This window comes from Chiloscyllium plagiosum, unplaced genomic scaffold, assembly GCF_037043375.1.
Source record: "Chiloscyllium plagiosum isolate Xiang-an unplaced genomic scaffold, Cpla_swu_hap1 HiC_scaffold_25, whole genome shotgun sequence".
NCBI lineage: Eukaryota > Metazoa > Chordata > Chondrichthyes > Orectolobiformes > Hemiscylliidae > Chiloscyllium > Chiloscyllium plagiosum.
In genome coordinates, this window is record NW_028270163.1 from 2,561,228 (window position 1) to 2,588,760 (window position 27,533).

A 27,533-nucleotide genomic window follows, 5' to 3' on the forward strand; every position below is an offset into this window, starting at 1 on the left:
CAATCATTATGATTGCTGTTTTGGTACTGCATTTCCACACAGCTGTGTTTGTTTGAGGTTTGACGTGCATCTTTGTGCCAACGGACATCTTGATCAGGTCCCTGTTTAATTGTTAATGAAGCTATGTTGAAAAGCTCTTGCTCATTGTTGTCTTCACTTCTGGGCAAGGAGGTGACCACTTCCTTGGTCTAAGAAGCTGTACAGTCATCTTCAACACTCACCACCCAGCCACAAATGATGGAGGAGTAGCTGCTGTGACTACGCAGTGGGCTCGCCAACTCTGTATGATTGGTCCAGTCCTGCACAGCTTGGAATGCAAGGGAAAAAATAAAACTGGTTTTTATTTGTGATATTTGATGTTATCATTGAGCCAGTATTAAAGTTTATAATCATTTCTGAATTGCCTGTGCTTTTTGTTTAATCTTTAGTATACAGGATGAGGCAGTGCAGTGCCAGACAAGGGGAATATAAACCCAGAATGCAATGCAATGGGGTTGACCAAGCTCCAAAATGCTGGAAAGCTCTGTCTTCATATTTTCTCATGTGGACATTAATGGTCCCTTTTTCATAATTTATATTGTGCTTTACGTGATGTACGGGTTTGCCAATGTGCGATAATGTAGAGAAATGCAGCAAGATCCATCAGCCAGCAATGTCATGACCAGAGAGGGTGTTTTCTTTTATAATGTTAATTAATACATATTGGCCAGGACACAACAAGGAACTCCCCTACCCCACAGATAGTGCTATGGGATCCTTTGTGTCTGGGAAAGCATGCTGGGCCTCTGTTTAATGTCACGCCTCAATCACTAGCACTAACAATGATGCAGAATTTCAATATTAAACACAAGGAACTCATGGATTTTGTTGTCATAAAGATTCAGACCATTTTATTGGTTGATTTTGCCATGTCCCCACTTCCACTAGCCAATGTGTTAAGCATCCTTTAAAGGGTCCCCAGTTCCAATCCTGAACTTGCATCATCGTCTCATTTCTGTCCAACCTCCCTCAAGCTGCTTCTGAGATCATCTTTACCATGGGACCCACTGAAATGGGTCACTCAACCCCATTGTCACTAAACTACTTACCACCTAACTTCCCTTTTGGACATACGTGTTAGCCAATATTGTTAACAGCTTTGATTATTTGGGTGTTGTCATTTTCTCCTTTGAATGTGTAATCATCAATTGCTTGTCAAAAAAAAAGGCATTGACCCCATGTCCTTGCAGCATACCATCCAATGTCCCTTTCCTCTCCTAAACCTTTGAAGATGTCAGCTCAAAGGTCTGTGCCCATCCTTTCTGGAACTCCATGTTTGAATCTCTCCAATTAAGTTTCCACCCCTGCAACAATACGGATAAAGCTGTTTAATATTAAAAGCTTACAATTGACCTCTGACTTTAACAAAGTAAACATTTCATTCCCAAGCTGTCTGCAATCTTTAGCATTGTTGACCACATCATCCTCCTCTATCTCCATTTGGGTGAAAGTACTCTCAACTGGTTCCATTCTAACTCTGATGACAGCAATGAGAATCACTTGCAATGATTTCTCTTCTTGTTCCGTCACGTTATATCTAGCATTCCCCAAAGATCTGCCTTAGCTGCCTCCTAGTTCTCATTTATGTGTTGCCCCACCCCCAGCAAGATCATCCAAAAATACAGAGAGTTTTCACACTCACAACACCCAGCTCTACCCACTACCAACTCTCTCAACTCCTGTACCGTAGTTAAATCACCAAACTGCTTATTTGATATCAAATGCCAAATAAACAGAAATTCCTTCCAGTTAAATTTTGGAGCAATTGAAGCATTTATTCCAATGAAGACAAGTGTGCCAAACACCTTCACTACCCCATCTGTATGCGAGAATGCTTTCAAGGAAGTATGAACCTGCACCCGCATCCCTCTGTTTAACAATGCTTCCCAGTGCCCTACCATTAACTGTGCAAACCCTGCTGTGGTTTTCCTTACTAAAATGCAACTGCTTGCATTCACTTAAATTAAAATCCATCTGCCACTTCTCAGCATATTAGCCCAACTGATCGAGATCCCATTGTACTCTTAGATAGCATTCTTCATTGTCGAGTTTTGAGAAGATTTGTAGCTCAGGTTGAGGTTCTGGATGTAAGTTTGCTCACTGAGCCTTAAGGTACGTTTTCAGATGCTTCATCGCCATACTAGGTACCATCCCCATCAGCAAGCCTCTGGTGTTAGTGACCTGCTTTCTTTTTGTGTGTTTAAGTGGCATTGGGTTGCTGATGTCATTTCCTGTTCTTTCTCTCAGAGTAGTAAATGGGGTCCAAGTCGATGTGTTTGTTGATAGAGTTCCGGTTGGAATGCCATGCTTCTAGGAATTCTTGTGAGTGTCTCTGTTTGGCTTGACCTAGGATGGACATGTTGTCCCAGTCGAAGAGGTGTCCTTCCTCATCTGTATGTAAGGATACTCGTAAGAGTGGATCATGTCTTTTTGTGGCTAGCCTTTTGCTTGTTTGTCCAATATAGTGTTTGTTACAGTTCTTGCAAGGTAGTTTGTAAATGACATTAGTTTTGCTTGTCTGTATGGAGTCTTTCAAGTTCATTAGCTATTGTTTTAGTGAGTTGGTTGGTTTGTGGGTTACCATAATGCGAAGAGTTCTGAGTAGTCTGGCAGTCATTTCTGAGATGTCTTTGATGTAGGGGAGTGTGGCTAAGGTTTCAGGATGTTGCTTGTTTGAGTTTATTGCTGAGAAATTTACGGCCTTTGTTAATTGGGTACCCATTCTTCCTCTGCTCTTCGTAGTTCCCCTGTGCTGCAGTGCGTGGTGGCTTGTTGAAATAATGTGCTAATACAGCTTCATTTGTGGATGTTGAGATGCTTGTCTATGTAATTCAGTATTTGGTCCGTATGTGTTGTTTTCCTGTAGTCGTTGGTTTGAAGTTCCCCATTGGCTGTTCGCTTCACTGCAACATCTCGGAATGTCAGTTTGTTGGTGTTCTCCTCCTCTTTAGTGAATTTTATACCAATAAGATTATTATTGATGGTCTTGAAGGTTTCCTCTAATTTGTTTCGTTTAGTGATGACAAAGGTAGCGGACCCAAAGTTTGGGTTGGATGGTTGGCAGATCTGTTTGTTTGAGTCTCTGCATTACTGACTCTGCTAAGAACCCTGATATTGGAGGTCCCATGGGTGTTCTGTTGGTTTGTCTGTAGGTTTTATTATTGAAAGTGAAGTGGGTGGTAAGGCATAGGTCCACTAGCTTGATGATGATGTCCTTGCTGATGAAGTTGGTGGTGTTGTTATATGCGCCTTTGGTTGTTCTAATAGTGTAGACAGTGTTTCCTTGGCCAGGTTGATGTTGATGGATGTGAACAGGGCTGTTACATCAAAGGAGACCATTATTTCATCCTCTTCTATCTTGGTGTTTTTGATGGTGTTCAGGAATTCTTGGGTGGAATGGAGGGAGTGGTGTGAGTCTTCTACTAAGTGTTTTAGTCTTTGATGTAGCTCCTTGGCTAATCTTTATGTTGGTGTTCCAGGTAGTGAGACTATGGGTTTGGGGGGGGGGGGAGCGGGTGCTCCTGGTTTGTGAATTTTGGGTAATCCATAGAAGTGTGCTGTGCTGGATCCAACTGGTTTCATTTTTTGGAAGTCTGTCTTGTTTAATTCTCCTGATTTCTGAAGTTTTTTGAATAGGGCTGTGATTTGATTCTCTAGTTGTGGTGTTGGGTCTATCGCCACCTGTTGGTAAGTGTAGTATCTACAAGCAATGCATTCGCTTTCTCAATGTAATCTCTTCGGTTTTAAATGTCTGTCAAGCATCCTTTGTCCACAGATAGGAAAGCGATGTTTGTAGTGCTTTCCTTTCTTGTGTATTTAGTGTTACCTTCCTTTTTCCTGCTTAAAGTTGGTGTGACTGTCTGTCTGATGGATTGCTGGGTTTCTTCTGTCAGTACAATGTCTTTCAGTGTTGTTTCTAATGCTGCCAAGAAATCTTTCTTGTCCACTTCCTGGAAGTTTTAATTTAATCCTCTTACGAAGACAGCTTTTTCAGTGTCTGTTAAGGGTCAGTCAGATAAGTTTTTTTAATCCATGCTTCTGTGTTGTCTGTGTTGTTATTTTGTATGAGTTTGTCTTTTTTTTTGCAGATCTAGTTTTTTTCATTTTCTGTGTTTGTCTCTGTCCAATGTGTATGGCTCGTTGTACTGTGTCTGTCCTTTCATGGTCTGTTGTGTTAGTGAGTAAAATTTTTTAGCATGAAATTTCCCAGTTGTATTTACAGAGTCTGTTGTGGGCACCATTAATCATTTCAGTAAGCATTCTGCAGCCATTTTGCTCTGGAGGTGAGCAGTTCGAGACAGCTTCAACTTGCAGGAGAATCTGAATACTCATATACACCTTGCCTTCTCAGCCTCTCTTCTCTCCTTCAAAACTCTCTTAAAACCTATCTCTTTGACTAAGCTTTTGGCCATCTGCCCTAAAACATTCCAATATGGCTTGGCATCTAATTTTACTCCATCATGCTCTTATGACATGCCTGAGGTATTTATTATATTGATGATGCTTTCTTGAATTTTTATTTGTAAATAAATAGTCAAGTTTAGTCATAAAAACCTTACTCTCCACTTTTATATTATTGTATGCAGAATAATCTGACACCACCATACTATTTTTTTTTCTGTATTAACTTATGTTACATTGTTGCTGCCTGGGCCAAAAATTGTTGCCCTTGAGAAGGTAGTGATGACTTGGCTTCTTGACCTGCTACAATCCAGTGCTGTAGGTAAACGCACAGTGCAATTGTGCTCTACGGTCTGTTCCTGGGATGCATACCAAGACAAACATCAACTGGGCCTGGACGACCATCAACTCAGTGAAAACTGCTCTTTGGTCTTCCAGTGTAACAAGTTGACCTCGACTGAGTGTTCCAGACTGGCACATTCCAAGGACCAGGACTATGTGCTGAGGGACGCGCTGAAGCTTGGGGCAGCTGCTGCCAAGGTGCAGTGGAGAAAATCAGTGTCAAAAATCTTTCTGCTGAAGTTTAATGAGGGTCTGTCCAGTTGTCTCAAGGTGAATGTAAATAGTTTCCTACAAAGGTCTAAAATATATTTGTTTCTTGCAACTATAGAGAAGTTCTGAGAAATGTCAAAATTCTAATTTTTTTTTTCTTTTTCTGTAAAGACTGCACAGAACTGATTTAGAACATTTATATCTACTTATGGATGATTTTATGAATCAAGTATATTTTTGAAATAAACAAATCTCTCACCTGAACATGTGCTCAAGTCCCACTGCAAAAAAGCTCAGCATAAAATCCTGTTGACACTTCAATACCATACTGAAGCATTTCTGCACAGTTCAGAGGTTTTGTCTTTCTGAATAATTGAGGCCTCAGTTTCTTTTCTCTTTTGGAATATTCAAAGAAGGGAAAGGGAGTTCTCCAGATACTGTGACCAATATTTATCCTTCAACCAATAAAGGACAACAGTAGCCACTCAGGCTCTCATGTCTGCTCTGTCATTCAATAGTATCATGGCTGATCTACACTCCTGCATATCTCCCCAACAACCTCTCATCCTTTAGCGATCAGGAATCTATCCACCTCTGCCTTAAAAATATTTAAATATTCTGCACCATTGGCTTTTGAAGAAGGGAATTCCAAAGACTCAACCCTCTGAGATAAAAAAACCTGAAATAGATTTATTTATTGTTGTTTGTGCGAGCTTGCTGTTAATTAGATTATGAGTTCTCTACATAATAACAGCGACTGCATTTTAAAAGTATCTCAATGGCTGTAACATGCTTTGGGATGTCCTGAGATTATGAATAGCACGATTCAGCACATAGTCTTTAACTCAATGTACTGAAAGTGCAACATTTTGTGGCGATGGTCTAATAAATATTCTTCAAAAGTCTGACAATATAAACACTTTAATTCTAGACATGAACATTCCATCCTCTAAACTGTTGATAGTATTGGGATCTGAGGGGGCAGTTTAAAAATGCATGGCTTGTGAACAGTTGAATTCCCAAAAATAAAACGCAGAGATTATAAAGTCTTCCCATAACAACTGACAGAGAATTCATTGTCATGGAAATAGATGATTCAATTCAGTGAGTAATAATGGGCATAGCCAACTTTAGTGCAGTGGCTTTGCCAGAACTGCTCTGTCAAACTGTGGCCGTGCTGTCATAGGTCCAATATTCCCCAATGAGGCCATGGTTGTGTCGAGTGCACCAAGCAGGTGGAAGGACATTAACTGCTGGGTGGAGTCAATTTATCTTATATGGGCTGTGATGGACAGAATAGATTTTTTCCGCTTAGGTCCTCTCTTGTGCTTCTTGGGCACACAAAAGAATTAAATGGAGTCAATATAGTAAACAACCTTAAGTAGGAATGTGATGAGGGGAAATTAAGCATAGATGGGTAAGGCGATGCTCAGTGACTAAAACCAAAGGGCAATGTCAAAAGTGGATAAGGAGCATAGCAGATTTTCAAAATAAAGAGAACTTTAATTAAATAAACTGATAATTTTAGTGAAATGACTGGATCGAAACATTGAATACAAACCCTAAGCCACATGGTATTTCTGGTGCTTTACAAGACAGTCCTGCATGCAGAAAGCACTTGTCTCTGTTCAAACATAATGTTATAATTTCTGAACTTGACGTGTGGCTGGAATAACTCCAGGACAAACCGAGGCTGAAATCACATAATTCCCAGAGGTGACCACCCAAAGGTACAGAAAATTCAGGAAGACAGTAGCTGCCCTCAAAGGTAGGGACTGGCAAATTTGTTTTTTTCTTGAATGCCATAAAGGGGGAATACCAGGAGACTGAGGGGGGGAGTGGGGGGGAGTCTTATAGAAGTGTATAAGATTATGAGAGGCATGGAAAGGGTGAATGCACTCTTTTTTTTCCCCAGGGTTGGGGAATCGACTAGAAGGCATCAGTTTAAGGTTAAAGGGGAAAGAATAAAAAGGAATCTGAGGAACAACTTATTTACACAGGGTGGTACGCATGTGAAATGAGCTGACAGCAGAAGTGGTTGAGGCGGGTACCTAAACAACATTTAAAAGACATTTGGACCTACATGGATAGGAAAGATTTAGAAGGATAAAGGCCAAGTGCAGGGAAATGGGGTTAGCGTGGATGGACATTTTGGTTTGTACGGACCAGTTTGGGCCAAAGGGACTTTCTCCGTGCTGTAGGACTCTATGACTCTATGAACAGTCAGGATGCTATTGTTAAGGGTAGATCATGTCTGACCAACTTGATTGAATTTTTCAAAGAGGTGAGAACAATGCCCTTGATGTAGCCTACTTCGACTGCAGCAAGGCTTTTGATAAGGTCCTGCATGGGAGACTGATAGTAAAGGTAAGAGCCCTTGGGATCCAAGGAAATTTGGCAAGTTGAATACAGAATTGCACTGGTCCCGTAAGGCATCAGGACAGGTGGACAGAGTGGTTAAAAAGGCATTTGATATCCTTACCTTTACTAGTTAAAACACAGAGTTTAAAAGCAGGAAAGTTATTCTGGAACTGTATAAAATATTTGTTAGCCTAGAGCGACAGCATTGTGTGCAGTTCTGGAATCCACATTATAAGAGGGATGTGATAGCACTGGAGCAGGTGCAGAGGGATGTTGCCTGGTCTGGAGAGTTTCAATCATGAAGAGAGATCAGACAGACTGGGAACAAATTAGTACAGATTCTCCCAACCCCAAACAGCCCACTTCTCCTCCTTCTCAAAATCCACAGGCCAGACTTCCCCAAAAGGCCCACCATATCAGCCTGTTCCTGCCCCACTGAGCTCATTTCCTCCTATCTTGACTCCATCATCTCTCCACTTGTCCAGACCCTGCCCACCTACATCCATGATTCCTCTGAAGCCCTCCAACATATTGACAATTTCCAATTCCCTGGCCCTAACTGCCTCCTGTCCAACCCCTCTATACCCTCATTCCCCACCAGGTTGGTCTGAGAACTCACGGCTTCCTCCTCGACCAGAGGCCTGAACAATCCCCATCCACCATCACTCTCCTCCGCCTGGCTGAACCTGTTCTCTCACTGAACAATTTCGCCTTTAATTCATCTCACTTCTGCCAAGTTAAAGATGTGACAATGGGCACCCACATGGGTCCCAGTTATGCCCTGTCTCTTTATGGGGAGTGTGGAACAATCCTTGTTCCAGTCTTACACTGGCACCCTCCCACAACTCTTTTCTCAGTACATCAATGTCTGCTTCAGTGCCATTTCATGCTCCCACCAGGACCTTGGAATTTTCATTCAATTTGACTCCATTTTCCATCCTTCTATAACTTTCACATTGTCCATTTCCGACACTTCCCTTCCTTTCCTTGACTTCTCGTTCTCCATTTTGGAGACTAAACTGTCTACAACTGTCCAATACACAGCCACAGACTCCCAAAGCTGCCTTCACTACAGTTCGTCACACCCAATGTCCTGCGCAGACTCTGTCCCATTCTCCCAGTTCCTCCGTCTACATTGCATCTGTTCGGATGATGCCGGTTGTTTTTGACTGATGTGGACATGATGGGCTGAAGTGCCTTTCTCTGTGCAGTAGATTTCTATGACTTGCTGACTCTATTATTGGCTCTGATGTATCTCCCAGCCCCAGGCCCTGCCTGGAACCAGTGTAAAGGAAATGATTGTGCTGCAGAGCAACCAACAATCACAAAGTGATTGAATGAGTACTTTTCTTCAGTATTTACGAATGAGAGGAACCGTATTGTTGAAGAGGTGAGTGTGAAACGGACTGGTAAGCTAGAGGAGATACTTGTTAGGAAGGAAGATGTGTTGGACATTTTGAACAACTTGAGGATAGACAAGTCCCCTGAGCCTAATGGGATATATCCGAGGATTATGTGGGAAACAAGAGAGGAAATTGCAGTACCGTTGGCAATGATCTTTTCATCTTCACTGTCAACGGGGGTGGTACCAGGGGACTGGAGAGTGGCAAATGTTGTGCCCTTGTTCAAAAAAGGAAATAGGGATAACCCCGGGAATTACAGGCCAGTTAGTCTTACTTCGGTGGTAGGTAAAGTAATGGAAAGGGTACTGAGGGATAGGATTTATGAGTATCTGGAAAGGCACTGCTTGATTAGGAACAGCCAGCACGGATTTGTGAAGGGTAGGTCTTGCCTTACAAGTCTGATTGAATTCTTTGAGGAGGTGACCAAGCATGTGGATGAGGGTAGAGCAGTGGATGTAGTAAGGCATTTGATAAGATTCCCCATGGTAGGCTTATGCGGAAAGTCAGGAGGCATGGGATAGAGGGAAATTTGGCCAAGTGGATAGAAAACTGGCTAACCGGTCGAAGTCAGAGAGTGGTAGTAGATGGTAAATATTCAGCCTGGAGCCCAGTTACAAGTGGAGTTCCGCAGGGATCAGTTCTGGGTCCTCTGCTGTTCGTAATTTTTATTAATGACTTGGATGAGGGAGTCAAAGGGTGGGTCAATAAATTTGCAGATGATACGAAGATTGGTGGAGTTGTGGATAGTGAGGAGGGCTGTTGTCGCCTGCAAAGGGACTTGGATATGATGCAGAGCTGGGCTGAGGAGTGGCAGATGGAGTTCAACCCTGCCAAGTGTGAGGTTGTCCATTTTGGAAAGACAAATAAGAATGCGGAATACAGGGTTAACGGTAGGGTTCTTAGTGTGGTGGAGGAACAGAGGGATCTTGGGGTCTATGTTCATAGGTCTTTGAAAGTTGCCACTCAGGTGGATAGAGCTTGTAAGAAGGCCTATGGTGTATTAGCGTTCATTAGCAGAGGGATTGAATTCAAGAGTCGTGAAGTGATGTTGCAACTGTACAGGACTTTGGTTAGGCCACATTTGGAGTACTGTGTGCAGTTCTGGTCGCCTCACTTCAGGAAAGATGTGGAAGCTTTGGAGAGGTTGCAGAGAAGATTTACCAGGATGTTGCCTGGAATGGAGAATAGGTCGTACGAGGATAGGTTGAGAGTGCTAGGCCTTTTCTCATTGGAACGGCGAAGGATGAGGGGTGACTTGATAGAGGTTTATAAGATGATCAGAGGACTAGATAGAGTAGACAGTCAGAAACTTTTTCCCCGGGTACAAGAGAGTGTTACAAGAGGACATAAATTCAAGGTGAAGGGTGGAAGGTATAGGGGAGATGTCAGGGGTGGGTTCTTTACCCAGAGAGTGGTGGGGGCATGGAATGCGCTGCCTATGGGAGTGGTAGAGTCAGAATCTTTGGTGACCTTTAAGCGGCAATTGGATAGGTACATGGATGGGTGCTTAAGCTAGGACAAATGTTCGGCACAACATAGTGGGCCGAAGGGCCTGTTCTGTGCTGTATTGTTCTATGTTCTATGTTCTAAAGTAGTGATAATGGTGGGCTTCATTTGTCCAATATGGAGTGGGACAGGAATATGATAAATGGCAGAAAGTGGAAGACTATTGATGTGTATTCAGCAGCCTGTATTTAAACCTTAAATTTCAGATCCAATGAGGAAGAATCACTACTGGATCTGGCTGTGGGGAATGAGTTAGGTTAATTTGGTCAAGTTTCAGAATTGGAGCATTGAGAGAGCAGTGATCATAATATCATAAAGTTGAGGTTACTATTTTGGAAAAGGGCAAGTAGCTATCTGCAGCAAAAATGTGAAATCAGACAAGGGCCCGGTTTGGTTGAGTGAGACTGGAATTGCTTCAGGCAAATTGGAATCTGAGCTTAACAGACAAAATTTGTGAATGAAGAATGGACTGCATTTAAAGAGGAATTGCTTCAGGTACAGTCAAATGAGAAAGGTTGGGAATCAAAGCTGGATGAAATAATATATAGAGAGTAAGATGTTGCATGTATGACAGATGCCCGGTTGTTAATATGAGTAAGAACAAGGTTAAATATAGAAAATACAGAGTTGAAGCAAAATAGGAAAAAGGAGAGGCAAAAAGAATGAATGAGAAGAGACACACAGTTAACCTATAAGAGGATTCAAATTAGACAAATAAATAGCCAAGTCATCAGTGAATAAAGGAGTGGGGCCAGTTCATCCATCCTCACCCAAGAGCTTAATCGTTTGGAGTAATCTAACTAATGAGTTAGGGAATCTTACCTGCAGTAATTGTATCAAATAGCCATTGCTTTTCTTCATCTGTATTAATGGTCTTATTTTGGGCATGCAGAACAAAATTCAAAGTTTGCAAGTGGTACAAAATTTAGAGGCGTTGTGAACTGCGAGGAAGATAGTGATAGATGTCAAGAGATTAGAGTCACGCTATTGGAATAGACAAAAATGTGGAAGATGAAATTTAATATCACGCAGTGTAAAACATGCGAAGAGAGGCAAACTAAAATAAAGGTTCAATTGAAAGGGATGTTAGGGACAGAGGTCATTGAAGATGATAGGTCAGAATGGGAAAGTGGTTAAAAAAGGCATAAAAGATCTAAAACTCATAAACAGAGGTCCAGAATAGAAAGACAAGCATGAAGACTATTTGTAAAACATTGCTTTAACCTCAGCTGTGGCACTATGTCTTTTAGTAATGTAGTAAATATAGCATATTTCTTAATGAAAATATTTATAGGAAATCTAAAAAGGGATTCAGCAGTGATATACAGTAAGCGCTCCATCAATAATAAGTCACAACGGAATATGTACTCAATGCATTATGTGAAAGAAAAAGACTGAGATTGATATTGCAGTTTTAAAATAGATAATAGAGAGTGAAGAGATCTCAAAATTGAAATAGAGTCAGAGAGTCATAGAGACGTACAGCATGGAAACAGACCCTTCGGTCCAACCCGTCCATGCTGACCAGATATCCCACCCAATCTAGCCCCACCTGCCAGCACCCGGCCCATATCCTTCCAAACCCTTCCTATTCATATACCCATCCAAATGCCTTTTAAATGTTGCAATTGTACTAGCCTCCACCACTTCCTCTGGCAGCTCATTCCATACACGCACCACCCTCTGCCTGAAAACGTTGCTCCTGAGGTCTCTTTTATATCTTTCCCGTCTCACCCTAAATCTATGTCCTCTAGTTCTGCACTCCCCTACCCCAGGGAAAAGGCTACCTTATCCATGCCCCTCATAATTTTGTAAACCTCTATAATGTCACCCCTCAGCCTCCGACACTCCAGGAAAAACAGTCCCAGCCTGTTCAGCCTCTCCCTATAGCTCAAATCATCCAACCCTCAATTTCCCTCTGACTATTAGGGGGTTTGTAATATAATACAATCCCAATAAGGTGATCATCCCTTTCTTATTTCTCAGTTCCACCCAAATAACTTCCCTGGATGTATTTCCGGGAATATCCTCCCTCAGTACAGCTGTAATGCTATCCCTTATCAAAACTTCCACACACCCCTCCTCTCTTGCCTCCCTTTCTATCCTGGAGGAGAAAGTGAGGTCTGCAGATGCTGGAGATCAGAGCTGGAAATGTGTTGCTGGAAAAGCGCAGCAGGTCAGGCAGCATCCAGGGAACAGGAGAATCGACGTTTCGGGCATAAGCCCTTCTTCAGGAATGGGGAAAGTTTGTCCAGCAGGCTAAGATAAAAGGTAGGGAGGAGGGACTTGGGGGAGGGGCGTCGGAAATGTGATAGGTGGAAAGAGGTCAAGGTGAGGGTGATAGGTCAGACTGGGGTGGGGCGGAGAGGTCGGGAAGAAGATTGCAGGTTAGGAAGGCGGTGCTGAATTCGATGGATTTGACTGAGACAGGGTGGGGGGAGGGGAAATGAGGCGAGTCTGTTTGAGGATGTGGCTGAAGAGCTTCTGTGCAGAGGAGATGACCTGGGGGGTGCAGTGAGAGAGGGACTCACTGAAATCCTTGTAGAGGGAGGAAGAGAGCTTCTTCAAGGAAGGCATCCTTGTAAGATTTCAACCTACTGCGAATCCTCTTACAAGGATGCCTTCCTTGAAGAAGCTCTCTTCCTCCCTCTACAAAGATTTCAGTGAGTCCCTCTCTCACTGCACCCCCCAGGTCATCTCCTCTGCACAGAAGCTCTTCAGCCACATCCTCAAACAGACTCGCCTCATTTCCCCTCCCCCCACCCTGTCTCAGTCAAATCCATCGAATTCAGCACCGCCTTCCTAACCTGCAATCTTCTTCCCGACCTCTCCGCCCCCACCCCAGTCTGACCTATCACCCTCACCTTGACCTCTTTCCACCTATCACATTTCCGACGCCCCTCTCCCAAGTCCCTCCTCCCTACCTTTTATCTTAGCCTGCTGGACACACTTTCCTCATTCCTGAAGAAGGGCTTATGCCCGAAACGTCGATTTCCCTTTCTATCCTTCCTGGCGTATTTGTATCCTGGAACATTAAGCTGCCAGTCCTGCCCATCTCTGCGTCATGTTTCTCTCATTGTATGATATCCCAGTCCCATGTTCCTAACTATACCCTGAGATCATCTGCCTTCCCCATTAGGCCCTTTGCATTGAAATAAATGCAGTTTAATTTATTAGTCCTACCTTGTCCCTGCCTGCCCTGACTGTTTGACTCTCTTCTGTTCTCAACTGCACCAGTCTCAGATTGATCTCTTTCCTCACTATCTCCCTGGGTCCCACTCCCCCCACACCTAACTAGTTTAAGTTCTCCCGAGCAGCTCTAGCAAATCTCCCTGCCAGTATATTAGTCCCCTTCCAATTTAGATGCAATCCGTCCTTCTTGTACAGGTCACTTCTACCCCAAAAGAGATTCCAATGATCCAAAAATGCGAATCCTTCTCCCATACACCAGTTCCTCAGCCATGCATTCATCTTTTCTCTTCCTATGTCATTGGTTCCAATGTGGACAATGACCTCTTGCTGGCCCCTCTCCCCCTTGAGAACATTCTGCACCCTCTCTGAGACATCCTTGATCCTGGCACCAGGGAAGCAACACACCATTCTGATTTTTCGCTGCTGGCCACAGAAACGTCTGTCTATACCTCGGACTAGAGAATCCCCTCACACAATTGATCTTTTGGAACCCGATGTACCCCTCGAAGCATTAGGGTCAGTCTCAATACCAGAAACTTGGCTGTTCATGCTACGTTCCCCTGAGAATCTATCACCCCCTACATTTTCCAAAACAGCATACCTGTTTGAAATGGGTATAGCCACAGAACACACCTGCACTAAGTGCCTACCTCTCTTACCTTTTCTGGAGTTAACCCATCTATATGACTGTATCTGAGACTTCCCCCTTCCTATAACTGCCATCCATCGCATACTGTTGCTGTTGCAAATTCCTCATTGCTTTTAACTGTCTCTCCAACCGATCCATTTGATCTGATAAGATTCGCAACCAACAGCAGTTATTGCAGATATAATCCGCAGTAACCCTTAAACTCTCTTTAAATTCCCACATCTGACAAGAAGCACATATTACTCTACTAAAGTCCATTTTTGCTCCTTCACAATCTACAGATCCAGAAAATAACACCATCTTATTCCTCTATAAAACGCTGTCCCAATTTAGATTAATAGTTACAGCTTATATTTTAAGTTTAATCAAGAGACATATCTGAAAAGACAATCAAGAAAGAACCCAGTCTACTCACTACTGCAGACTTTCTGTAGGCCACTTAAAACAAGTAACTTATCTGATCCTGTGCTGTGAACTTTGCCCAAACAGTCCCTCCAAGATCATTTATGAATTTCACTGTTTGTTAATTTTCCCAAACACACTCCGATGTCCAGCGATACATGAATTCAAACAGCAATGGCAATAACTGTGCAGGTTCACTCTGGTGTCAGTTTCTTTCTCTCTCTCTCTCCTGCGCGGACCTCACCATGTGCTTCCTTTGTCTGTTCTTCTCCCTTTTAAAACTGCTGTTTTGACTTTTTTTTTTCAAAGTTCCAAAACAATGCAACAGCGTATAAAATAGTTATTGCTGCTCCTGGAATTCAAGGAAATCACCTCCAGCACCTAAAATACCTTAAAAAAGGAGCAGCTCTCACAGCCAGAAATTTTTCCCGTCTTCCATCTTGGATTACACAGAATTTGAAAAGTTGATTTCCCTGTTATCATCTAATAAGGTCTGAAAGGTGCCAGAGATGTAATGGAATGACGGAACAGATTATGGGTATGTAAATTAAGGGATAATTGGATTTGAATTGGATGTAAAAATAGGGTGCTCATAATTGGTAGTTTATATGGAGTGTGGCTAACTGAAACAATTCTCTCACATAAACGTGTTGATTTGAGTTCTCTTTACATAGTTAATGAGAATAAAACACAACAGATACAAACAGCAGAGAAATTAAAAATACAAGCATGAAAAACAAAATTCATTTCAGTAGCTGAGAAAAGAATGGTTTGGAAAATCGATGACCTTCAATTGCATGGTGCAGGCACAATGGCACCTATTCTAGCAGCACAAGGAGGAGCCTCACTAATGATGTAATGCTGCGACTCATTGAAACAATTAAGAGATGACATGAGATGCAACTAGGAAATAAGGGACATTAAAATAGGGAATGGTACTTTAAATGATGCGAGAGAATATTAAAAAGAAACAACTTGAAAGTGATGAAAAGACCTTATTAAAAACCCTTAGAAACTTAAAATAAAGATGCCCTGTATTAAAAATCATGAGGAATTTGGACAGAATTGATAGGAAGAAACTGTTGCTATTAATGGAAGAGTCAAGAACAAGAGGACACAGACTTAAGATGAATGGCAAATAAAGCAACAAGAATATGAGAAAAACTTTTAAAATAACAGGTAGCACCAGGAAAGTACTGAATGTGGAGGAAGATGTTGTGGAGGAATATTCAGTTGTACATTTAAAAAGAAAATTAACTAAATGCATAAATAGAAAATATTTGCACGGGCATGTTCAGGAAATTGGGCTATCATTGTTTTGGAAAGAGCCTCCTGAGCTTGCTCAATGTCGTTATTGAGATGTTCTATGATTTTAATAATTTATGCAATGTTAATTTTGTTTCAAATGGGTAAAAGTACTCATTTATTCATCAGGTACCATTTGCTCCCTCAAATACGGAGAATCTACAACTACTCTCCAGCTAAATCAGGATAGCATCACTCACTGAATGTTAACTGTTGTTATGAAGTACCTTTAAGAAAGTTAAAAGCTACAGAACTACCTGACAGCACCAAGTGTTCTGAACAAGTTACAATGTAATCTTTTGGTCCAGCAGCTAGTGTAGCTAGTTGCCTGGTGACAAAAACAAATTTGAATTAAACCAATTAGTTTAAATTATACCCCCAAAAATACCAAACTCCAATCAAGTTTGAATTTAGTACATTGACAATATGAAAAGCCAATCACACAATCCGAAGCTTTGGAGGTATAAGACTGGGAAAACATGAATAGTTGAGAGAGAACTGCCAAAAGACCAACGAATGTAGGCTGCGAGTAAAAACTTTCTGAGAGGTGCCTGTCTAGAGAAGGAGTTTGCACAGAGAGAAACATTAACACTGACCTGGAGAGCAAATCTCCAGCGGAAAATACAAAGAGAAGATTCAACAGCTGCTGGTTTTGAAATTTAAGTTTTTTGATAAGTCTTACTCAGGAGTTCTATCAGACTAGTATTACAGAAGACAAAGCAAAAGATAGGTTAGAGAAAGTTGTAAATAACTTAGTTATTTATTCTCTGTTATACTTTAAGAAATAAAGTTGTTACTTTTTACTTTAATTAGTTCTTGGTCTCTTGAATTTTCACAGATTACTGCACGGAATACATCTTTTCTGTGTTGCTAGTTTAAATTAGAAGGGATGTTTACCCCATGTCGTAACAGATTGGGGGCTCGTTGCTGGGATTTGAATGGTTTGGTGGGGGGGGGGCTTTTGTCCACGATTTGAAGAGTTTGCGTCTTGGATTTGTGATTTGAATGGATTTAGACAGAATTAAAAGATTTGGGGTATGAAAAAGCCCAGTCGCTTTAAATACTTGCAGGTCATGGTCCTAGATTTTAAATAAAACGTAGCTGGGACAATTTGCTTAATTTTGGTGGCTTATGGTTGATTAAATTAAAAATTAGAGAAATGGCTCTTAAAATTGCCAAAGAGGTTCTGGGATTTGAATATAATTCTCAAATTTGTCAAGAAAGTTTAGAAGGAAAGAAAAAGGCCATATTTTCAGAATTAGCAAAGAAATTAGATTTGGGTTTAACTAAGGACAAAATTAAAGTTGAAATTGTGAGGGGATTATTCAAACACTTAAATGTGTCAGAGAAAGAGACAAATTGAGTAGAGGTAGAAAAATTTAAATTACATTTGGAGAAATGGAGTTAGGACATAAAGAGGGAGAGAGGAAAGAGAGAGGGAGTGAGAAAGAGAAAGAAAGAAGAAAGAAAGTGACAGAAGAGAGAGGAAAAAGAGGAAGTTCTTAGCTGAGCAAAGAGAGAGAGAGGAAAGAGAGAGAGATAGAGAGAGAGAAGAAAGGGAGAGACATAAAAGCGAGAATTTGAACTTGACAGATTGCGACTTAGTCAGCAAAGACAAGTTAACATGATGGAGATTAAAAGAGAAGTTAGTGATATATACAACAATGTGAAAACTCTGCCACATTTTGATGAGAACGATGTTGAAGCCTTCTGTATTTCATTTGAAAAATTGGTATGAGGATTTACGGATAATGTTAGTTCAGATTAAACTGAGGGGCCGTACTACCAAATGAGGGGTGTCAAGAGTTTATGAAGAGGTTAAACAGGCTGCTTTAAGTGTTTATGAATTGGTACCAGAAGCATATAGACAGTGGTTCAGAAACATAAAGAAAGAAGATCAGACTTATGTTGAGTTCAAAAGAATTAAACATAATCATTTTGATAGATGAGTGCGTGCTTTAAAAATAAATAGGACCTTTGAGGCTCTAAGAAAGATTATTCTGCTGGAGGAGTTTAAAAACTCACTTCCAGAGATGATAAAAATTCACGTAGAGGAAGAGAAGTTCAGGAATTGAGAAAGGCAGCACAACTAGCAGATGAGTACATGTTGATGCATAAGACAAGCTTCTGGCCAGAATTTCATTCTGAGGGATAGAAGTTGGGAGAAGGGGAGGTCCTACACTACGATACCAAGAATAGAGAACTCTGGCAAGAATTTACCACAGTATAAAAAAGAAGCGTAAGAGGGTGGAAAGTAGCTGAAAAGCCACTTTCACTGTGTTACCGTGTTAAAAGGATTCCACTGTGTTAAAGTGGGACGCAGCACTGGTTGTTAAAGAAAGACACGGTGTGAACCGATGTGGTAAAAGAAGCTAAGCCAGTGGCATTTGTAAAGTTCGTAAAGGAAACCCCAAGAAAAGCTGATGAGCTGCAGGAGAGTGCACAGCCAAGGCAGGGGCTGGGTATGGAGTTAGTACCTGATCTCTACAAAGAAGTTGCCTCTGTGGGCAAAGTTTACTCAGAATGAACAGGGGGAGAAGGACAAGAAGTTACAATTTTGAGAGATTCAGGATCTAACCACTTGCTGATATTAAGGGATAAGCAAATATGCACTTTTTCTGATCTGTTACCCGAGAGTGTGGTCATTTGTGAGATATATGGGCAGAAATTTAGAGTTCCCCAATGTAAGATCAGATTGGAGTGCCAACTCAAGATTGGGGAAGTTACAATGGGAGTGATTTACAAAGTGTCAGTTCCAGGAATTCAGTTTGTTCTTGGGAATTATTTGGCAGGATCCAAGGTGGGAGTGACACCCTTTGTTGTGGAGAAGCCCAACTGGGCAGAAACAGCCCTGCTCCATTGTTGGGGCAGCACAGTGGCTAGCACTGCTGGGTTCGATTCCAGCCTCGGGCAACTGTCTGTGTGGAGTTTGCACATTCTCCCCGTGTCTGCGTGAGTTTCCTCCGGGTGCTCCGGTTTCCTCCCACAATCCAAAGATGTGCAGGTTTGATGAACTGGCCATGCTAATTTGCCCAGTGTTCAGGGATGTGTAGGTTAGGTGCATTAGTCAGGGGTAAATATAGGGTATAGGAATTGGTCTGGGTGGGTTGTCCTTCGGAGGGTCGGTGTGGACTTTTTGGGCTGAAGGACCTGTTTCCACACTGTAGGGATTTTATTTTTAAAAGGCCAAGAAGCTGAGGAGTTAAAACAGAAATATCCTGGTATTTTCCCGGACTATGTGGCAACCAGATCCCACTATCATAAGTCACAGCATGTAGTGAAAAGTAAAGAGAAAGATGAAGGAGGTAAGGTTCAGTTAGCGGATACCCTGTTTGCCATAATAGTGCAGGAAACACCTGAACAGGCAGAGTGTCAGACAGAAGTGTTTTGTCTTGAAAGACAATAGACAATAGGTGCTGGAGTAGGCCATTCTGCCCTTCGAGCCTGCACCACCATTCAATATGATCATGGCTGATCATCCTTAATCAGTATCCTGTTCCTGCCTTATCTCCATAACCCTTGATTCCACTATCCTTGAGAGCTCTATCCAACTCTTTCTAAAATGAATCCAGAGACTGGGCATCCACTGCCCTCTGGGACAGAGCATTCCACACACTCACCACTCTCTGGGTGAAGAAGTTTCTCCTCATCTCTGTCCTAAATGGTCTACCCCGTATTTTTAAGCTGTGTCCTCTGGTTCGGCACTCACCCATCAGCGGAAACATGTTTCCTGCCTCCAGAGTGTCCAATCCTTTAATAATCTTATATGTCTCAATCAGATCCCCTCTCAGTCTTCTAAACACAAGGGTATACAAGCCCAATCGCTCCAGTCTTTCAGCGTAAGGTAGTCCCGCCATTCCAGGAATTGACCTCGTAGACCTACGCTGCACTCCCTCAATAGCCAGAATGTCTTTCCTCAAATTTGGAGACCAGAACTGCACACAGTACTCCAGGTGTGGTCTCACCAGGGCCCTGTACAGCTGCAGAAGAACCTCTTTGCTTCTATACTCAATCCCTCTTGTTATGAAGGCCAGCATACTATTAGCCTTCTTCACTACCTGCTGTACCTGCATGCTTACCTTCATTGACTGGTGTACAAGAACACCCAGATCTCTTTGTACTGCCCCTTTACCTAAATTGATTCCATTTAGGTAGTAATCTGCCTTCCTGTTCTTGCCACCAAACCATACATTTATCCACATTAAACTGCATCTACCATGCATCTGACCGTTCACCTAACCTGTCCAGGTCACCCTGTAATCTCCTAACATCCTCCTCACATTGCACCCTGCCACCCAGCTTAGTATCATCAGCAAATTTGCTAATGTTATTACTAATACCATCATCTATATCATTAACATATATTGTAAAAAGCTGCGGTCCCAGCACTGATCCCTGCGGTACCCCATTGGTCACTGCCTGCCATTCCGAAATGGAGCCGTTTATCACTACTCTTTGTTTCCTATCAACCAACCAACTTTCAATCCAAGTTAGTACTTTGCCCCCAATACCATGCACCCTAATTTTGCTCACTAACTTCCTATGTGGGATTTTATCAAAAGCTTTCTGAAAGTCCAGGTACACTACATCTACTGGATCTCCCTCGTCCATCTTCAGAGTTACATCCTCAAAAAATTCCAGAAGATTAGTCAAGCATGATTTCCCCTTCATAAATCCAAGCTGAGTCTGACCTATCCTGTTACAACTATCCAGATGTGTCATAATTTCATCCTTTATAATAGACTCCAGCATCTTTCCCACCACTGAGGTCAGACTAACTGGTCTATAATTTCCTGCTTTCTCTCTCCCACCTTTCTTAAAAAGTGGTACAACATTAGCCACCCTCCAATCCGCAGGAACTGATCCCGAATCTATCGAACTCTGGAAAATAATCACCAACGCATCCACGATTTCTCGAGCCACCTCCTTCAGTACCCTGGGATGTAGACCATCAGGCCCCGGGGACTTATCAACCTTCAGACCTAACAGTCTCTCCAACACCAATTCCTGACAAAGAGACTTGCAACAACAAGACGATAAAAGATATGTATGTGGATGCATACTCCGTAAAGGAGACAGTGAATATTCCAGAGGGTTACTATCTGAAAGATAGAATTCTAAGACAGAAATGGAGACCACGGCAGGCTAGTGCAAAAGAGAAATGGGCCAAAGTGCATCAGATTGTGTTGCCGGTAGCATACAGACAGGAAGTGTTACGGTAGCACATGAACTACCTGTAGGAGGCCCCCTTGGGGTACGAAAAACTCAGACTAAGGTACACAAACATTTTTTTTGGGCCTAGAATGCACAAGGATGTGATTAACTTTTGCCGTACATGTCATACATACCAAATGAAAGGTAAGCCACATGAGGTAATAAAACCAGCCCCTTTGTTGCCAATTCCCAATTCGAAGAACCTTTCACACGGGTTATAACTGATTGTGTAGGTCCCCTCCCGAGAACTAGAAGTGGGAACCAGTACTTGTTAACCATAATGGATGTGTCTACGAAATTTCCAGAGGCAATTCCATTACAAACTATCAAGGCAAAATGAGTAGTAAAGGTGTCAGTAGCTTTCTTCACACAGTACGGGCTACCCAGAGAGATTCAGTCAGACCGAGGGTCAAGTTTTACTGCTAGGCTGTTTAAGGAGGTTATAGATAGCTTAGGTATACAGCACTTTAAATCCAGTGTATAGCATCCTGAATCCCAGGGCGCTTTAGAAAGGTGGCATCAGATCTTGAAGACGATGTTGAGAGCATATTGTCAAGATTACCCGAATGATTTGGATAAAGGTATCCCATTCATATTGTTTGCCATTAAGGTGCCACAAATGAATCTATTCAGTTCACTCCCTTCAAGTTAATATTGAAATGAGCGGTCCTTTGAAATTAATTAAAGAAAAATTAACATGACCAAAGTCAGAGATCTCACACTTAGATTATGTATCAGAGGTGAGGGAGAGATTGAGTAGGTGAGTTAGCACCTAAAGAGGGCACAGTATAGAATGAAGCAAATGGCAGATCAAAGTTCTGACACTCGGACATTTTCCCGAGGGGGTGATGTTTTAGAACTGTTACCAGTGATAGGAGATCCCTACAAAGCCAGGTTTAGTATCAAATTAAGAAAAAGTTGAGTTAGGTGAACTATCTAGTAAACATGTCAGATAGAAAAAAAAGATATCAGGTATGTCATGTGAACATGTTCAAACCGTATTATACGAGAGAGAAAGAACTGGAGAAACAGATTTTAGTTACTGCCCTGCAGAGTGAGGAATCAAATCCAAATGATGAGGATTTTGATGTGCCTCAAAATAGATTAAAAAATGAAGAAGTCTTTGAGGAGTGGGATAGGTTAGTAAGCTATCTGTCTCAGGAGCATACAATGCAGTTGAAAGATTTGTAACTCCAATATAAGGATATTTGTAAGAATCAGATGGGGAGGACGAATGCTATTGTACATGAAGTAGACATAGGGAATACTGCTCCAATAAAACAACACCCCATCAGCTTAATCCTTTCAAAGCCAAACAGGTCCAGAAGTAGGTGGAGGCCATGCTCGACGAGGATATCATCGAACCAATCCAGAGCGAGTGGAGTTCACTGATTGCCTTAGTTCCCAAACCGGACAGGACTGAACGATTCTGTATGGATTATCGGAAAGTCAACGCTGTTACAAAATCAGACTTATATCCAATTCCTAGATTGGATGACTGTATCGAGAAAGTCAGACAAGCCAGTTACATCACCAAGTTGGACTTAGTGCATGGTTACTGGCAGGTACCTTTATTAGAGACAGCAAAAGAAATCTCTGCATTTGTAACTCCAAATGGGCTACATCAGTTTAAAATGATGCCCTTTGGAATGAAGAACACACCCACCACTTTCCAAAGACTCATGAACAGAGTTGTGGCTGGCCAACAAACTGTGCAGTCTATTTGGACGATGTAGTGACCTTTCATAAGTCCTGGAACAATCACATGGTACAGTTCGCAGAGCTCTTTGAATGACTATGAGAAGCAAAACAAGTGATAAATTTAAATAAAACTGAATTCATGAAAGCAGTTCTTGGGACATAACATCGGTCATGGAAGGTTGACCCCATGGAACGCAAAGACGAAAGCCATCGAGGAATTTCCACAACCAACATCAAAGAACTCTCTGAGAGGTACCAGTCTAGAGAAGGAGTTTACACAGAGAAAAACATCAACACTGACCTGGAGACCAAATCTACAGCGGAAGATACAAAGAGAAGATTCAACAGCTGGCTGGTTTTGAAATTTGAATTTTTTGGTAAATCTTACTCAGGGGTTTTATCGGATTAGTATTATAGAAAGGAAAGTAAAAGATAGGTTAGAGGAAGGAGTTGTAAATAGTTGTTAGTTAATTATTCTCTGTTATACTTTAAGAAATAAAGTTGTTACTTTTTACTTTAATTAGTTCTTGGCCTCTCAAATTTTCACAGATTACCGCACGGGATTAAACTTTTCTGTGTTGCTGGTTTAAATTAGTAGGGAGGTTTACCCCGTGTCATAACACTGTCGACACCTTTTTAAACATACCCATTGTCAGTATGAATACTGTGGGGCAAACAGCTAAGGATGGGAAGCAGGAAGCTCATGCTGATTCATTGGCAGTGGTGAGGTGAGGTGGGAATTCCAGTGGTCAGGAGGAACTGGTCCAAATAAATGGTCAACAAACCACAACAAACCAGTAGCAAGAGAAGTGCTGACATTTTAACTTCCTCTTTGATTATGTCAGTTCATCCATATATTAAAACACACAAACCTCAGACTAACTCTGATCAAAAACAGTCTGCAATTCCAATAACTTCCTCATCACTTGTTACTCATATCTATATTTGCATTAAAATGAGCGCTGAAGAAATAATGGACCATTTTCTACAGATTCTACAGAGTGAATACATTGCAAAGTTTACCTCTGTACGAAATTCCCAGAATACAATGCTGCATTAGTAGGGATGCAAGGATTTCACAGCTGCATCAGTTGGGTTGCTGAAGGTGCTGGCGCCATAGTTCTGCAATAAGTGAGTATGATGCCTAATGGTCATATCGACTGCAAGTTGTAATGAAAAAAATGTTTAGATGATATCTAAATATATAATATATCATCCTGCTACAATACCCCCAACATTTTATTAGCTTGACGTATAGTGTTTTCTAGGAAAGCTTGCAATTTGTGCAAAGCAAGATCCCACAAAAAAGAATTTCTTACAAAGGATAATCAAAGAATAGTTTGCACAGAAACAGGTACTTCAGCCTATCAAGCATACGTCAACAAAACCCTTCTGAACTAAAAACCTATTTCCTCTACACAGTCTGTATCTCTCTATTCCCTGCCTACTCATAAACCAGTCAAGATGCTCATAAACATGCTATTGTATCCATCTCCACCACCTTTTCTGACAGTGCATTCCAGGCACTTACTCCCCCCGTGTAAAAAGCCTGCCATTCACACCTCCTTTAAACTTTAATCTTAAACATCTGTCCCCTAGTAATTGATACTTCTACCCTGGGAAAATAACTCCAACTATCCATATCACTCGTCATTTTGTAAACTTCTATCAGATTGTCCCTCATCCTTTGACAATCAAGTGAAAATGAACCGTTTATCCAATCTCTCCTCGTAGCTAATACCCTTCAAATCTGACAAAACCTGGTAAACTGTTTCTGCACCCTCTCCAAAGAATCCATGTCCTTCTCGTAGTGTGGTGATCAGAACTGCACACAATAATTCAAATGCGGCCTCACTACAGTTGTAATATTACTTGCCAATGTGTATATTCTATGCCCCAACCAATGATGGCAAGCATGTTGTATGCCTTTTTCATCACCTTATCTATTTGTGTTGCCACTCTCAGGGAACTGTGGACCTGTATGCTAGATCTCTCTGCTGTTGCTACTAAGGTTCTGCCATTTACTGTATATTTCCCTCCTGCATTAGATCTTCTAAAATGAATCACCTCGCATCTGTCTGGATTAAACTTCATCTGCCATTTCTCCAACCAAGTCTCCAGCCTCCCTATCTCCTGCTATATCCTTTGGCAATACTCCTCATTTTCCACGGCTCCCCCAATATTTGTGTCATCAGCAAACTTACCAGTCAGAACATGGTATTCTCCTTCAAATCATTTATATAACAAACAACTGGGATCCCAGCATTGTTCCCTGTGGACTACCAGAACTCATCGCAGATCTCTAGTCAGAAATATACCCTTCCACTGCTACCCTCTGAATTCTATGACTAAATTTGAACCTGATGTTTTGGTGTTATTGATGATGTGGAGGTGCTGGTGTTGGACTGGGGTGGACAAAGTCAGAAGTCATATGACACCAGGCTATAGTCCAACAGGTTTATTTGAAATTACAAGCTTTTGGAGCGCAGCTCCTTCATCTTCACCATTAGATATCATCTTACCAGTGAGAGAGCAGGGCATACAAACCCAGAGCTAAAAGACAGAGAGATAAAGGACAGAGAGATCAAAACATCATACAGCTGGTGCATACAGACATACACATATAAATCTATATGATGAATCATTTCATCCTAGATGTTTGTTTATTTGTAGATATATTCTATGTTGTTCAAAACAAATACAATTTGTAGTCACAATCGGTAAATGTGACATCTTATAAATTCCAGCTTTTGGAATAAAACCAGCCTGATTCTAGGTTGAGCCTGAGGCAGATTCTGAACAAAGCTTCACATCTACCATTCAGTGTCTGACCTAAGATGACACCTTTTGTATATTCCTCTCACTGCCCGATTGTCATGTCAGGACAGCAGAGCACTGACGTTGACTTTATTAGCACTTTTGGCTACCTGTAGAGACGTATTCTCACGCCAGTTGCATGATCTTTTGATCTCTCTGTCTAGAAACAGTGGCTGTGTGTGCGCCGCTCTGTCATTGCACCTGAGAAAAGGAGCTGCGGTCCGAAAGCTTTTGTGATTTCAAATAAATCTGCTGGGACTATAACCTGGTGTACCGTGTGATTTCTGACTACTTCAGTGAGATTGGTTGATGGATTAATTTTGAGCAGAACTTCCCTGTTTGACTGGCGCCTGGTGGAATCTTTCTGAAGCCCCTCAGGAGTTCTCCGACAGCTCAGTACCCCCTGAGCACCGCCCCGGGACGCCCCAACCTTCCCCCGGAACAGCCTGTGGCCGAGTCTGTGTGCACTCTGAGCAGTCTTGAGTTTGGGCTGAGAGTTTGTGTCTGTCCCGGGGGGTGGGGGAGGCGCTGTGACCTCCCCTTGTCCCGGCAGGTGAGGGAGGGAGGGAGGAATGCTGCAGTTAGTCAGAGGGTGACGCTGTGCCCTTATCACCAGGTACATACCTGCACCGACACACAGGGAGACCGGGACAGAGACAGAGAAACAAGCTGCAAACCCCAGCACCGACTCTCTGCGGGCTGCGGTCCACCAGGAGGGGCAGACACTGACACAAGTGGGAAGGAGCTGACTGGATCGCCCCAAATATTTAACCAGGACACAGCAGCCGCGCCGGTCATCCACTGGAGGTAAGTGAATGCAGGAATCTGGGGGCTCGGCTGCTCCTCCGGGAAAGGGGCTGGAAAAGTGGTGCTCAGGGATTTGGGGGCAAGGGGGAGGATCGCTCCTGCAGCCGGAATGGGTTGAGTTAAATATTGACCAGTGACAGCCACCGGGGGGGGGGGGCAAGAGACCAGAGCGACCCAGGGGCCGAGCAAAGGCACCCGCAGGAGGCGCCTTGATCCCGGGGGATAGCCCCTGGTCCCGGGGGGAAATCACATCCTGATCCCGGGGGGTCGCCCCTGATCCCGGGGGATAGCCCCTGGTCCCGGGGGGAAATCACATCCTGATCCCGGGGGATAGCCCCTGGTCCCGGGGGGAAATCACATCCTGATCCCGGGGGATAGCCCCTGGTCCCGGGGGGAAATCACATCCTGATCCCGGGGGATAGCCCCTGGTCCCGGGGGGAAATCACATCCTGATCCCGGGGGATAGCCCCTGGTCCCGGGGGGAAATCACATCCTGATCCCGGGGGGTCGCCCCTGATCCCGGGGGATAGCCCCTGGTCCTGGGGCTCCTTTCTAATCCCGGGGAATGGGGGTGATTCCTGGCTGATCCCGGGGGAGAAATCCTGTTGGGTCCCTCTCTGGGGCAGCTCTCCTGGATTTTTCTGAGCCGGGTCAGGTGTTTACGGGATCGGGAATATTTCGGGAAGGGGTGAGTTGGGATAAGCCTCCGCCCGCAGACTCGAGCGCCTTGCCCCCTCCCCTTCCCTCCGAGGGGTCCACTCACTGGGAGGGCAATCGATCGGGAGAGCCATTCACTGGGACAGGAGGCGGTTAGATTGTAGGTCCTTCATGGGGTTTGGGGGGAAGGTACAAGGGTCTTGGGTCGGGGGTCACTCACTAGGATAGAAAGATGTTGGTTCGGGGGATATGAGGGGGAAGGTGCCTGCACATTGATGGACCAAGTTAACCATTGTCTGAAGATTTCCATTGGCTCAGAATTCTTGGCAGAAGGTGAATGTTTTCTGAAACTGGCAGAAAGTTTGCATTTTAACTGGACATATTGAATGCAGTATAAGGCTGGGCCTTCTCTCCAGGTTGTGTTGCACACCAAACTGCTCCCTCCCCAACTATGGGTGCTAGCGAGGGGGCTTGATATCCCCATGGTTCCCTGCCAAGGTGAATCCTATCGTATTCTTAACTTGCTC

At 42.8% G+C, this 27,533-nt stretch overlaps 1 protein-coding gene and 1 long non-coding RNA gene across 4 annotated transcripts in view; one reads left to right on the top strand and one right to left on the bottom strand.

Moving 5' to 3' along the window:
• Nucleotides 1-203: 203 nt before the first annotated feature.
• Nucleotides 204-26,301, bottom strand: LOC148145267 (uncharacterized). The gene is made up of 3 exons (XR_015761362.1): nucleotides 26,167-26,301; nucleotides 23,749-23,885; nucleotides 204-307 (listed from the first exon to the last, which is right to left on the bottom strand). It is a non-coding gene; the product is annotated as an uncharacterized LOC148145267 (long non-coding RNA).
• Nucleotides 26,214-27,533, top strand: part of itgb4 (integrin, beta 4) — a 174,965-nt gene continuing 173,645 nt past the window's right edge. For all 3 annotated transcript variants that reach the window (XM_088000376.1, XM_088000377.1, XM_088000378.1), the window contains exon 1: nucleotides 26,214-26,349. The gene's annotated coding sequence lies outside the window, so the exon portion shown is untranslated. The remainder of the gene's footprint in view (nucleotides 26,350-27,533) is intronic.